At 41.6% G+C, this 15,175-nt stretch overlaps 1 protein-coding gene across 3 annotated transcripts in view; it reads right to left on the bottom strand.

Annotated features, from left to right (window-relative positions):
* The window catches only part of wscd2 (WSC domain containing 2), an 84,306-nt gene extending 69,763 nt beyond the window's left edge, over window positions 1-14,543 (bottom strand). For 2 of the 3 annotated variants that reach the window (XM_055887092.1, XM_055887094.1), the window contains exons 1-2: window positions 13,955-14,543; window positions 13,597-13,613 (exon numbers count right to left, since the gene is read on the bottom strand). The gene's annotated coding sequence lies outside the window, so the exon portion shown is untranslated. The remainder of the gene's footprint in view (window positions 1-13,596; window positions 13,614-13,954) is intronic. The other variant, XM_055887093.1, reaches the window with a different exon arrangement.
* Between the last annotated feature and the right edge of the window lie 632 nt (window positions 14,544-15,175).

Here is a 15,175-nt window from a genome sequence, read left to right as displayed (position 1 = left end):
TAATGTGATAACATGTGACAACATGTAAAGCAACATGTGATAACATGCCTCCAGTATTTATGCTGCAGTAGTTTATGTGTCGGGGGGCTAGGGTCAGTCTGTTATATCTGGAGTATTTCTCCTGTCTTACCAGGTGTCCTGTGAGAATTTAAGTATGCTCTCTCTAATTCTCTCTTTTTCTCTCTTTCTTTCTCTCTTTCTCTCTTTCTTTCTTTCTTTCTTTCTTTCTCTCTCTCTCTCGGAGGACCTGAGCCCTAGGAACATGCCTCAGGACTACCTTTCCTGATGACTCCTTGCTGTCCCCAGTCCACCTGGCCGTGCTGCTGCTCCAGTTTCAACTGTTTCAGCAGGTTTCATGTTCTGTTATAATCTCCACCCGGCACAGCCAGAAGAGGACTGGCCACCCCTCATAGCCTGGTTCCTCTCTAGGTTTCTTTCTAGGTTCTGGCCTCTCTCTCTCTCTCTCTCTCTCTCTCTCTCTCTCTCTCTCTCTCTCTCTCTCTCTCTCTCTCTCTCTCTCTCTCTCTATCTATCTCTCTCTCTCTCTCTCTCTCTCTCTCTCTCTCTCTCTCTCTCTCTAGGGAGTTTTTCCTAGCCACCGTGCTTCTACACCTGCATTGCTTGCTGTTTGGGGTTTTAGGCTGGATTTCTGTACAGCACTTTGTGACATAAGCTGATGTAAGAAGGGCTTTATAAATAAATGTGATTGATTGATAACCTGAAACTAAACATGTGAAGTGTTCCATGTGAAATCATGTGGTTTTTCTGTAAGGGTCCCACTCCCACCCGTCCCTCACCCCCGTCCACCATCCCCTTTTGTCAAAGCCGTTTCCTCCTTTTAGCATCACCACCTCAGCTACAGGGAGCATAAGGAGATTCCACATGAACAAAACAGCCACTCTGAGATGCCGCACCAGCATGATGATGAAATGATCATTCTTTACCTTTGCTTTATCAAGAGTAGGATATCTAATGGCATTAACCTTTAGGTGCTTCCCACTGAACATTAACGTCTATGTCTATTAACGTCTATTAATGTCTAATATCTCCCCTTTCAACATTCAATACGCAATACTCCTCCTCTTAGCTGTGTGACAATGTCTCAAGGCCAATTCAGATAGGATGACACATGATTAGGGGGGAAGCAGAAAGTTGTCTGTCTGCCAGTCTGACTCTAGACCAGGATGTGCTTATACCGTGAGGGGCGCAAGGAACAAACCGTTTCTTGTTTTAACAGCCTGGGAGTCTAATGAAACTGAAAGGCACATTCAAATTGGCACATTTCACTATGCAGCAGAAAATGGCTGCATATTATACTGTACTGTACATTAGAGGTCGACCGATTATGATTTTTCAACGCCGATACCGATTTGTTGGAGGACCAAAAAAATCAGATAGCGATTAATCGTCCGGTTTTTATATATTTGTAATAATGACAATTACAGCAATACTGAATGAACAATGAACATTTATTTTAACTTAATATAATACATCAATAAAATCAATTTAGTCTCAAATAAATAATGAAACATGTTCAATTTGGTTTAAATAATGCAAAAACAAAGTGTTGGATAAGAAAGTAAAAGTGCAATATGTGTCATGTAAAAGAGCTAACGTTTAAGTTCCTTGCTCAGAACATGAGAACATATGAAAGCTGGTGGTTCCTTTTAACACGAGTCTTCAATATTCCCAGGTAAGAAGTTTTAGTTTGTAGTTATTATAGGACTATTTCTCTCTATAATATTTGTATTTCATATACCTTTGACTATTGGATGTTCTAATAGGTACTTTATTATTGCCAGTCTAATCTCAGGAGTTGATAGACTTAAAGTCATAAACAGCGCAATGCTTGAAGCATTGTGAAGAGCTGCTGGCAAACGCAGTAAAGTGCTGTTTGAATGAATGCTTACGAGCCTGCTGCTGCCTACCAGCACTCAGTCAGACTGCTCTATCAAATCATAGACTTAATTATAACATAATAACACACAGAAATACGAGCCGTAGGTCATTAATATGGTCAAATCCGGAAACTATCATTTCGAAAACAAAACGTTTATTCTTTCAGTGAAATATGGAACCGTTACGTATTTTATCTAAAGGGTGGCATCCATAAGTGTAAATATTGCTGTTGCTTGTACAACCTTCAATTTCATGTCATAATTACGTAAAATTCTGTCAAATTAGTTTGCAACGAGCCAGGCGGCCCAAAGTGCTGCATATACCCTGACTCTGTTGCACAGAACACAAGAGAAGTGACCTAATTTCCCTAGTTAAAAGTAATTCATGTTAGCAGGCAATATTAACTAAATATGCAGGTTTAAAATATACATACTTGTGTATTGATTTTAAGAAAGGCGTTGATGTTTATGGTTAGGTACACATTGGTGCAACGACAGTACTTTTTTCGCAAATGAGCTTGTTAAATCACCCACTTGGCGAAGTAGGCTATGATTCAATGATAAATTAACAGGCACTGCATCGATTTTAAGCAACGCAGGACAAGCTAGATAAACTAGTAATATCATCAACCATGTGTAGTTAACTAGTGATTATGTTAAGATTGATTGTTTTTTACAAGATACGTTAAATGCTAGCTAGCACCTTACCTTTGCTCCTTGCTGCACTTGCATAACAGGTAGTCAGTCTCCTCGTGTAGTGCAATGTAATCGGCCATGATCGGTGTCCAAAAATGCCGACTACCGATTGTTATGAAAACTTGAAATCGTCCCTAATTAATCGGTCGACCTCTACTGTACATAAATCCAAATAGTCCTTCATTGTGGACTGCTTATAAGGCATTATTTTCTATTCAGAAAGCATTTCTAGGTACAGAAAGCTCAATGTCCTCACAATGTCCATGGACTCTATACTCTGTTTCTAGTTCTCCTCAGGAAAACCTGAACAGCCTGATGACTATTTTGAGCCATAGAGATTGAGCAGACTCCAGAGGCCTTTGCCTGAACCTTAGCATACCAAGAGAGGGTATGATGAGGATGAGAAGAGAAGCGTGTGAACCTGCCTCTCACCCTGATGAACACTGCTTTACCACTGCAGTGGATCGCCTCCGAAAGCCCAGGGCATTTCGTCTTTTCATCAGAGCTCTGCAACAGTGAGCAGTCATGTCAGGCAGTGGCCAGGACCAACAGGGCTGGATGTACTTGTTTTGGGGGAGAGAGAGGGTGATGGGGTGGTGTGGGGTAAGGTTGGGGTTGAGAGTTCCGTGAGCATGCCTCCTCTTGCAGAACGGCCAATGAACCATGGGCCTACTCATCACGCCAATCTGCCTGAAAAGGCTGAGTAGCACCGGCAGCCGGATATCATCACAGCCACATTAATTAAAGAGGGGCCATCGTTAGAGGGAGTCCCTGTTGCTCACTGCTGTTTCTATTTCTGGAAGACTGATGTTGTTGTTATTGTTGTTGCTCTTTTTGCCTCTTCACTCAGACAGGAAGGAAGAAGCTAATGAATGTATGTAGCCCTAAAGGGTTGATGGATAATGAAGAGGAGCATGGTAAAATCTACTGTAACCTCAATCTCCTATCCAACAGTGGAAGTTAAGAATTTTAAAAAGTGCATTCCTGTTGCACATCACTAATTAGTGTAGGTGCTGCCAGTTAGAGATTACATTTCCAGATTCTTAGTAAACTGATTAAACAAAAGGAAAAGGTGCAACTCTGTTAAGAATCAGTATCATTGCTTTTCAGGTCTCAGAAAGCACTGCCTTTTTGTGTCCATTCAATCAGAATATCACATGACATGAGATTGAGGAAAAGGAAATCAAGGAACTGCAGCTTTTGTATTTTATGGAGAGGTATGCATGTGTTGTGTGTCCAGTGGAGAGTGGTGTGATATGAGTGTGTGCTGCTGCCGCAGAAGGGAGAGTACGTGCAGCTGGGCTGCAGACAGTATGACAGCTGCAGAGACGTGCTCTGGGCTCACAGGATTGAGGAAGCCTCTGTACTGCAGCCTCTCACTCACAGGATGAATAAAATATGAAGTGCACAAAGCACTCAAGTCCCAGGTGAAATGGAGAGAGAGAGAGAGATTCTCTCTCATTCTCTCTCTCACTCTCAGGGGAAGTGGCCATGCAGAGTTGTAGTAGAGACTTGGAGGAAAAGATAATAAAACTGATGAAGAGGAAGAGAGAAAAGAGGGGGGTAGAGGAAGGCAAGGAGGACATTGTATGAGGCTCTTCACAGAGCCATGAAGGTTGCTAAGGGAAAATAGTAGTAATAAATCCTAATTCAAACATTGCTTTCAATATGGGTACGATGAGAGGAGAGTAGTGTATTCAGGGGCAAGCACTTTGCCCCTGAATACACACCATGCATGCCAACACACATATTTTATACACAGCTTCCTCCGTCTGGGTTGAGAGCTGTATTCAACAGAATAATAGTATAACATCCACTTAGGATTTGAAGCATCATCCATCCACAGAAGTCACACAGCCTTTTCCCAGCCTAGGTATAATCATACCAGCAACACTTGGGGTTATGTTCCCCATGAATAAGTCATAGCTACATACTGTAGTAGCAGCAATATAGCATTCCCAACCCTGGCCTCAATCTAACCTTTCAGCAAGACCTTGTTTATGTCCATGTGGCTGCATGGGGAAATGTTTCCACCAGGGAGTCAGTGAGGGACTGAGTGAGCTGAGTCATCCTCAGGCACATCTATAAGAGACCTGGTACTGACACATGCTGTCAACACAGAGTAGACACAAGAGATGATGGGAGCTGACATGGCATGGGCCCTGCCACGTGGATGACCAGGCACTGTGTAATAATGTGACACCAAACATCTCACCAGACCTATGTGACTTCACTGACAGATGGAGAATGAATGAGCATGCTTACTACTTCTCACCAGACTAGAAACAATGCCAGGCTAATACTTAAAAGGTCCAATGCAGATGTTTTTATCTCAATATCAAATCATTTCTGGTTAACAATTGAGTCCCTTACTGTGATTGTTTTAAACATTTTTTAAAAATTGCTTCCTAGCAAAGAGCAATTTATCAAGCAAGAATTTTGCTACGACTGTCTGAGAGTGGTCCGAATGGCCGGGGGAAACCTAAAACTAGCTGTTATTGGTGATGTCTCCAGGCAGGGTAAAACTCCATCCCACCAAAACAGACTGACATTTCAAACAGCTCTTACACTAAAGGGCATTATCATCATTTCACAGTATTATTCCAATCTCCTAGTGTGGAAATATATATAAAACACAGGAAATCATGTTTTTGACTGTACTGGGCCTTTAAGACATCCTTTTTGATGCTTGTAGTGCAGGAGCCAACTCTTTGAATTAAAACATTGTGGAACGGTAACAATTGCAGGTCTTATAGTAAAAAGACAGAGCTTGGCTACTGCATTACATTACATTACAAAATCCTAGTCATGAAGAGCAGAAAACATATTGTAAGAACATTTAAGGTTCATCCTTCATGTAATTGTTCCCAATGGTGCATAACCAACTGTGGGCCCCTCATTAGTACTCGTTTAACCACTTATTCCATGATAATAGTTTTTTTCCTTGTGTTATTACTTTTCTACTATTTATCTTTTTTTCTCTCTACACTGTTGGGAAGGGCCCGTAAGTAAGCATTTCATTGTTAGTCACCTGTTGTTTACGAAACGTGAAAAATAAAATTGGATTTGATTTGAATTACACAGCAGTAACAGGCCTGTTGTATGTAGAGACTTCTAGCAGGAACAGTGGGATGCACCCTGTGATTTTGCGAGGAACTTCAATTCACAGCATTCTGACAAATCTGCATGGCAGGTGTGACAGCCCAATTAGGGCCCACCAAGAAGAGGGGAGAGGAGAGGAGATCTGATAGGCTGCTGCCTCTCCCTGTAGACAGACAGACAGACCCACAGGGGATCTCTCTTCTCATATCCTTTATCAGACCAACAACTGGTGCTGCATTGGAGGGAGGAAGGAGCATTAATATGAAATATCTCTTCCCTTTCCTCTTTTAAGTGAAGCCTGTCTGATTCTTCACAGAGCTTTCTGAATATGGGTTTGGATCCACTGTGTCAGTCCATTTCTTATTTCCTACTGTCCCATGCAGTGCAGATTCACCATGGTTCTCTACATAACTAGGCCTTAAATTGGTAAACTAGATTATTGTGCAAGAATATTATTGTGAAGATGAGGTATGTGTAACTTACTACAGACCATACAATAGTTGCATTCTTCTACCAGCAAGGAGAAGATCTGGGTAATATCTGCAACTTGTTACCCAAACAGAGCCTGAATTCATCAGTCAGAAACTGTAGCTCAAAACAAAAAGATAAATTATGAAATAAATGCTGTGTTTATCTTTCTTCCCACATGTTCCAACGCTCATCAGCCTAAGGAGGCATTCATTACTTTAATATGGGAATTCATTTGCGGAATGGATTATAATAGCGTGGAAATCTCCAGGCTGTGGAAGTTGTGTGTTAAATATCAATGGGGCTTTAGTTTAAGGCTCAGGATTAACCCAAGTTAAATGGCTCTCTGAGTTACACACTGGCGCCAGTAACTACATCTCTCTGCTTTAAGACGCGCTGAAAGTGGAACCAGAGAACTAAAAGTCTGTGTTTTAGGAGGATGGGTGTTGGCAGGTAGTGCCCTCTTGGTAAACCAGGAAGAGAAAACATGATCCAGTAGTTTGATGGAGACAAAGGGTTGTTTGTGTGTCAGCAACCAAGTTCAAGGATGAACAAGAGGGTCTATTATTGTAGGACAGCAATTACTGTTGGCTGATGTTCTAATCCCTATGACTGGCCGTATCTCAAGGTCAGCCATTGACTACATAATGGACTATTCTTTCTCTCTTTTTCCCCTCACTCTCTAATTCTCTAGTGTCCACACTCTTTTTCTCTGTCACACACACACACATACCCCCCCCCCGCCCCACACACACACACACCCCCACACCCACACACACCCACACACAAGGGGAGAGTAGGGTAGTGTTAGAGTTAGTATTGATGAGGGAATCACGTGATTAGGCCTTGGGAAGGTACTTCTACAGTGGCTGACGATCAGGCCTAATCAGCCATTTTGGGTTAATAAGCATGTGTATGTCAGGGAAGAGCTTAAAAGCATATGCGTTATCTACTTCAACTCTGCCAACTGAGAAGACCTGTTATCAACCTTTCAAAACCAGTTGATTGATGGATGATGTGAATGCTGGGGATGATGAGCATACATGATGAGTATTCTGATGACTTCCTCTGCAATACAATGTCTAATAAATAAATGACTGACAAAGCCAACTGAATACATTTAAATCATCAAAACACAACACCAATTGAAGTTCATGTATACAATAAGGACCAGAGGGTATGAGCCCGCTGTTGATAACCACATTACAGTTTATAAACAAGCCACCTCTAAACACAACCGGCATTATAGAGTGGATTCACACACTGACTAGCAGTGTTACAGTAATGACCTTGGCTAATGACGGGAATGATGACAAGTCATCTCCTTGTTTCTGTGACGGTGCTGACAGTGGCCTACCCTTTCTACGGCGTCCCGCAGTCATCCATCGCCATTGGGACGCCTTTAACACAGCTGATACATCATCCTTCCTCATCGGTGGGCAGACCCCACAGCTAATGGCCAGGCAGACACCGTTAGAGATTGTGGTGGCCGAATCTTCCACAACAACATGTTAACAGTGACAGACTCCACAACGCACAGGGAAACACACTGGTGATTCACTGACAGCTGCATCCCAGCATGCTGGACCCCCCAGCCACCCACACACACACCATGACCAGCCCACCACCAGCTTCCTAAAACTGTACACAGCGTGCCTTGTTCTATGTGCTGTCTGCTGGAGGAGGCCCAGCGGAGGAGAATTACTCTAAGTGAACAGGCCTGGGTTCACATCCGAGAGGAACATCTGTCCACAGGCTGGCTCTTAAAACACCTCAAGAGTAACAACATCAGCATAAACAAAACATGAAAGTGTTCGATGAGGATGAAGTGAATGGAATGCATAACAGCGACATACACACAAACACATGCAACTATATACGCAGGCACACACACCCACACGCGTGCACACACACAATGTCAATGTTATACCCAATTAGGACATCATCTTGCGACTTAAGTCTCATATTTGAGGGTTTTCCCATAGTCTGGCCTTTCTCCACACAATGTTAACTTACCATTTTCAGGCAGTTATTACTTGAGTATTATTTACTGAAAAATCGCACTGTTACAGATTATCCCGGTCTGAGCAAAAAATCTGTCTGAGATATGAATACAGCAAAGCCAACCCTCCTTGGGCCTTCCCAGGAACTGATCAAAGAGTCTTGCAGATAATCCCCACTCCAAAATCATCTTGTCCTTTAAGGAAATATTAGCGTTTATATAATAATAGAGCATTTTCCTCTGTGCCACAAAGGAGAACATGAAACATAAAGTCATACTTACTTATACTAGAAACAATCAGAGAGCTGTAAGTGTACGTATATGTTTCTGTCATTTCCCTCAGAAAAACATATGACTGAGCCATCACTATATATATATATAAGTCCTATAAGTCCTCAGAGATCTGCTGTTCTGTGTGTCTATGATTCTTCCTTGTCTGAAACATTCAGCCTTATTCTGCTCCAAAACAGCATTTGACAATGAGTACAGAAAACCATCAATTCCCTCTGTCTAATGTACCACTTCACTGAGACACTGCACTGACGAAACCCAGGGAACAGTGAGGAGACATTGTCCACATGCCAGAGCTTAAGCACTCAACACTGATTCTATAGCCAGGCTATTTCTGTATACACTCTAATGAGAATCTTGGCATCCATTCACGATGACGAAATATCGATAGAGAGAGCACATCATCAAACATACACACAGTAAAGTACAGTGCCTCCCCATAAAGCAGCAGGGTTCAGAGGGTTTCAATGCTATGACAAGCTCAGACATGGATGTTCTCCTTCATGTCAGCTCCCCTGGTTATCTTCACAGACCAGAGCCACTGGTTCCGATCCATGAGGAGTCACTGAGAGGTCAACAAGAGGATAAAGCGATAAGGAAGCAACATAAACGCTGAAGAAATTCAAAGCCTTCGTCACTGTGATTCTGGACTCTGTGCTGCTCTGGTCATGGCTCTACAGAGGGCTGCATATCTGAGAGGCTTTAAAGTGCTCCATTGGGCTGGGTGCTAAGCCTGCTAGCAATAAACCCCTCTGAAATTCAAAATTAAATACTACAGGTAACTGTCAAAATAAAGGAAACACTGACATAAAGTGTCTTAATAGGGCATTGGGCACCACGAGCCACCTGAACAGCTTCAATGCACCTTGGCATAGATTCTACAACTGCCTGAAACTCTATTGGAGGGATGCGACACCGTTCTTCCATGACAAAATTTCATAATTAGTTTTTTTGTTGATGGTGGTGGAAAACGCTGTCTCAGGCGCCGCTCCAGAATTTCCCGAAAGTGTTCAATTGGGTTGAGAGCTGGTGACAGAGACACACACCCTTTAAGCACCCTATGCTCCTTTGAGAGCCCTCTTTCAAAGTCACTGGGATCTCTTCTTCTAGCCATGGCAGCCAAAACAATGGGAAACTGGGAGCTTTTATACATGACCCAAAGCATGATGTGTAATTAACTCAGGGACCACACCTATGTGGAAGCACTGGCTTTCAATATACTTTGTATCCCTCATTTACTAAAGTATTTCCTTTTTTTGGGCAGTTACCTTTATTTACATACTATATTTTGAAAAACTGTTCTTTGAAAGATTCTTGTAAGGTTGACAGGAATGAGCACTCACAACGAACGTGTCAGCTGCCCTGGTGTATAATTGGACTGAATGATTTCTCAGTATTCTCCTGAGAATGCTGAGAATTCAATCGTTTTGATAAGAACGAATGGGTAATACTACAAAATACTGTACCATGCATCAGTTATCACCATGGTTAGCTAGCATTCCAATAACAGTCATTGAGAGCACCTGGCTGCCTCTTGTTCCAAGCTAACTGTGAGGGGGGTAGAGGAACATTATTTAGATATCCTGTTGCTGCTTGGCACAGCCTCACTCAGAATTGAATCCCCCTTGAGCGTTCATGTCACTAGCCTGTCCCCCCATTTTCAGCCTCAGGCTAGTAGATGGCTGGGGTGCGGGAAAGCTTCTGTCAGCTACAGTAAAGATAATTATGTTTTTTTAAATGTACATAAATTGTAAAGTATTTTGTCTGTAATGTATTTTTGTTATATGTTGGACCCCAGTAAGACCAGCTGTCGTCATTGGCGTCGACTAATGGGGATGCTAATAAATCAAATCAAAATGTCATTTTCAAAATGTGTGACTTATAATTAATCCATCTGATTTAAAAGTAGAAGGTGTTGACACTTATATAATATATACAACCTGCCATTAATAGTGAGTACTCGGTTTGATACCAGTGAACTCGAGAGCGTGATGACAACAGGTATTTCCACGGAAAAGGACCCATGAGGAACATTATGTGAAGTTGATAGGAGCATATCAATTGGGTGTCAAATGAAAGCTAAGACTCTATAGTTTTGGGAAATGAAGGCACAGATACATTTTTCAACCATTTTCCATCTTAAAAATTAGACATACATAAGTAAAGGCTTTGATTTATGGATGGAAAAGAGCTCTGAAAAGAAATCAACAAGAAAAAGTGTTAAAGGGTATCAGAAATACATCAAAAGGCAATAATGTTGACGTAAACACCCCTGTCAACTAATACCAACACTTATATTTCGTTTTGGAGATATTGTTACCTTCTGTAAGTTTAAGAAATATTGCCAAAAACCCACATATCTTTAAGATATTTTCTCATTTGTCATGAGGGAGGATAATGAAAGTTCACAGAAGCAACATGTAAAGATAGGCCTACCAATTAGTTATAGTTAAATTATAGTTAAATTTTGTCTATTTTGTTTATGAATTATTACGTGATTAAAAATCGTAATTCCATTATCCAAATTGGTAATGGAATTACTGCAACTGAATTGGCTACAATAGGATATCATAAAAATCACAAACCACAGTTGTGTTACCTGCTACTGTCCTCCCTTCCACTGGCGTACTGTTATGTTCAACTGATAACTGTTTTACTTTGTCTTTCTGTCATCTGGTGATCAAACCAAGAGTAAAACAGTCAGTCTGGACAACCCTTCCCTCTCCCTCTCTCTCTCTCTCTCTCTCTTTCTCTCTCTCTCTCTCTCTCTCTCTCTCTCTCTCTGCCTTTCTCTCTCTCTGCCTTTCTCTCTCACTCTCCAGTTAATTTCACCTCTCCCAGCTCTTACTGACACCTACCCATGAGCCCCTCTCTTTCCATTTCCTGTAACCAGCATCCTCACCCACTGAGCACCGGCCGACACCGGATGTCCATAGACGTTGAAAAGTAGTTGAAATTTGGTCAGTCCACCTTGGCCTTGATGTTAACGTCCACAGACGGACCAGACTAGACCAAATCTGAAACTATCATAGACATATGTTTCCCAAGTTTAGATAGTACAGTACAATACAGTACATTAAGTAGAGTACAGTGCAATACAGTATATTGAGTAGAGTGCAGTAAAATGCAGCACAGTAAAGAAAAGTATAGTATAGTACAGTATATTGTACTGTATACTGTACTGAACCATACTCTAGTTTACTGTACTGTACTGCACTGTACTAAACTCTACTCTGCATTGCTGTGCTGTATTGTACCATGCTGTATTCTACTGTGCCCTGCAATTCTCAGCTGTGATGTCCAAACTTGTGAAAGTCAACATTTCTGTGTTGTACAGATCAGGGACCCATGATGTAATTCCGTTACCGGGTGTAAATTCACCTCACTTACTGTAGTTCAATAAACAAACTCAAGGTGGCATGTCATAGCTGACACCCCTATCTTTCTGCAGAGTTTTTGGAAAACGTGGTTACATTAAACCTGAGGGGGATTTTACTGTAATTACATTACCCAAGTTTGCATCTGCACAGTTTTTCCACTGAATTCGTTTTTGTATGTTTTTATGTGGTAATTGTTAAAAGTAGTCCTTGTGCATAGAGTAGTATGGTTTGTTAAACTTTCAAATCAATGGTTTTTGTTTGTCATACATTTCTGTTACCGTGGAATTGCCCATAGGCTACTGAACAATGGCAACAGTACTAGCATTAATAACTGGGCATTTCAAGGCCTTGTTGTCATTTTACAGACTTAAGATATTGCTATTCTGTTATTCTGACCCAAGAAAGCTATTAAATGTGGGAATGTTTGCTTACCTCCAGTACTTACTGAATAAATATGCTTCTGGAGAGCACCTGCTGACAGATGATGATGCTTCATGATAAATACCACTGAATATCACTTCAGTCAATTGCCCCATTACTGAGCTGCCACAAAGGAGAATAAATCTCCTAACATATATCGAAGCATGTCATTAGCTCTAGTAACAGAACAACAGAGGGTGAAGGAAGTGAACGCAGAAAGTCAGGAAGGCAGAGAGACAGGCAGGTCTCCTCTGCTCTCTGAGGTAGATCTGCAAATCATTATGCTAGTTAAACATTAGCATGAGGGCTCTAAAGAAAGTCCAGCTACTTCACACTTTGGGCAAAGTGAGAGTGGCGATGTGTTGATTCAAGGCCACATGATATTTACATAAAGCCAGCCCTCCAGAACAGGCAGGGGAATACTTACATGCAGCCTAGCTGAGCCACTGACTCGGCATGATGGCACACGCTGGGATGAGTTGGCTACTGGTGGAGACTAGGGCGCTCTCACATTTGCATCAGCACTTAACTAATCCAAATAAACTCTGCATGTATCACAAGGTGTTGTTGTGAGATCCACACTGTGTTCAGTGCTGGCAGTCACAAATTAAACAAATTGATCTTATTTGGGGTTGAGGTGAATCAGATAGATATAGATAGCATCACATACCCAGTCCAAAATCAAATAACTTGCTAATGGGACTATTGTTTTACCCTCTTTTCTGACCTCTTTCTTTGTAATATACTGTATGTAGAACATATGCAAGAAAATGAATTAAATAAAACTATTCTTGCTTTTAGATTCTGTTAGAATAAATAAAGCAGGCATCCTGGTCCGGTAATGGTAGGCACATCTGTTATGTTTTCCATGTCAGCTCAGTGATAATGACTCTTTCCACCATTAGCTACCAGTGATCATTTGGTTTTTGATTTTGTTTCCCATTAGCTGACGCCAATGGCGACAGCTAGTTATACTGGGGTCCGACTCGTAACGGAAAAGACATTGCAGACAAAAGACTTTACAATTGACATACATTAACATGTAGTGTGTGTGTGTGTGTGTGTGTGTGTGTTTGTGTGTCTGTGTGTGTGTGTGTGTGTGTGTGTGTGTGTGTGTGTGTGTGTGTGTGTGTGTGTGTGTGTGTGTGTGTGTGTGTGTGTGTGTGTGTGTGTGTGTGTGTGTGTGTGTGTGTGTGTGCGCGCACATCTATCAGTTACACATACATGTCAGTACACACAGTAAACACAACAAGTAGGTCTCTCACCACAACCAAAAATAATGGTCTACTTTTAATAAGCTATAGGCTGTAGGCTACATTCAGATGTTTGTATTACTTACATTTATGGCAGAGCCCACTGCAGCGTACATAAAGATCCAAGGGGAGAGAAGAGGACCAATGATGAGTAGTGAACAAGTTGTAACACTGCATGGGGTTTGCTGAAATTACACTACACTGTCTGAAAGTCAACAATTGTGATGGGGGCACATTTCTCAGATATTATATAGAAACCAGCTGATAGAACCAGATTTTATACATCAGAAATCTGCTGATAGACGTTATAGCGTACAATACATTTACAAGTAAATGTTCATCTGCTTATAGAAAACGCCCATAATAGCCTACAATTTCATATCTGGCAAAAAATAATAATTGTTCCATTTAAATAAATAAAATATGATAAGGTGCATAACCTACCTCAAATAGGAGTCATAAGAGAGTAATCCAAGGGAGAGTCGAATACAATCCGTTACCGCATATACGGAAATATTTGGCTGAACCTAATGGAAAGACGCAACTGAAATAAGAATCGGTCTGATACAGCTCTCATTCACAATCTTGGTCCGTGCTCCGTGAAAATTCCTCACAAAATGAAGAGTATAGATCCAGTGGTAGTCTAAATGTTGCGATAGGGTATCTCATGTATGTATTCACCATGACGTCTGTCCTCTGTCCTCTGTCACTGCGATTCTCAATCCCGTTACAAACCAATCTCTGTCTAGTTCAATACACCATTCTGTGGATGCTGCCACAAGCTTATTTACAAGGACAGAATAAGGCAGAATAGCATATGGTCCTTGAAAAAAACTAAATTATGTTGATGACGGTACGCAGGAGACGATCATTTCCGTACCCCGTAATCTGCTGTTAGGTCAAAATCGGTATGATGCAGCCAGCGTGTCACGGTGAGGCGACTTGTCTCTGCGTGTCCAGAGTGCCTGTCAAACAGCCCTGCGGATCGTGCACACCATAGGGGTAACTGCGCTCTGCGCTCCACACAGGCCGACAGCACTGCCTACTGTATTTAAAGAGACACAGCGTAAAAGACGCGCAACCAAGGGCGCAGTGACTGTGGATTTCACTGCGCGGTTTTCTATTCCATATATGAAACATTATAAACCATACAGGCCACCCTGCACGTCAAACGAATCATGGTACATTTATCCTACAGTTTGAGCTATTTATGTACGTTCATGTCTTGAATTAATTATATGGGGCATGGGCAGGTCTGAGCATGGTCACCTTGACAAGATGACAGATTAGCTTCGACTATGTAATGTCACAACAATGCACCAAAACATTCTACCTCTAATTATGTTTTCATGAAAACAGGATTAAGTTCTCCAACATGGAATCTCTAGAGTTTACACTAGTTGGCTTGAGAATCATACTAGCCTAATGAAAGTTAGGCTCGCCCGCTCTCTCACACTCTTTCTCTTTCCCTCTTTCTTCCCCTCTCCTTTATTTATTTCTCTCTCTCCATCTCTCTCTCTCTCTTCATCTACTTACATATTGAGGGGTGTTGCTGCCTTAAACCACAATGTTCACATTTTTACTTTTCTTGAATTGAGTATTTTTCACCCACTCACATCCGTCTCCATAACTACAATTTCAGCCATATGGCCCTGACTATAAATT

Source organism: Salvelinus fontinalis, chromosome 28, assembly GCF_029448725.1.
Source record: "Salvelinus fontinalis isolate EN_2023a chromosome 28, ASM2944872v1, whole genome shotgun sequence".
Lineage (NCBI taxonomy): Eukaryota > Metazoa > Chordata > Actinopteri > Salmoniformes > Salmonidae > Salvelinus > Salvelinus fontinalis.
Note: the sequence above shows the minus strand (reverse complement) of the source record. Positions and strands in the feature narration are given on the sequence as shown.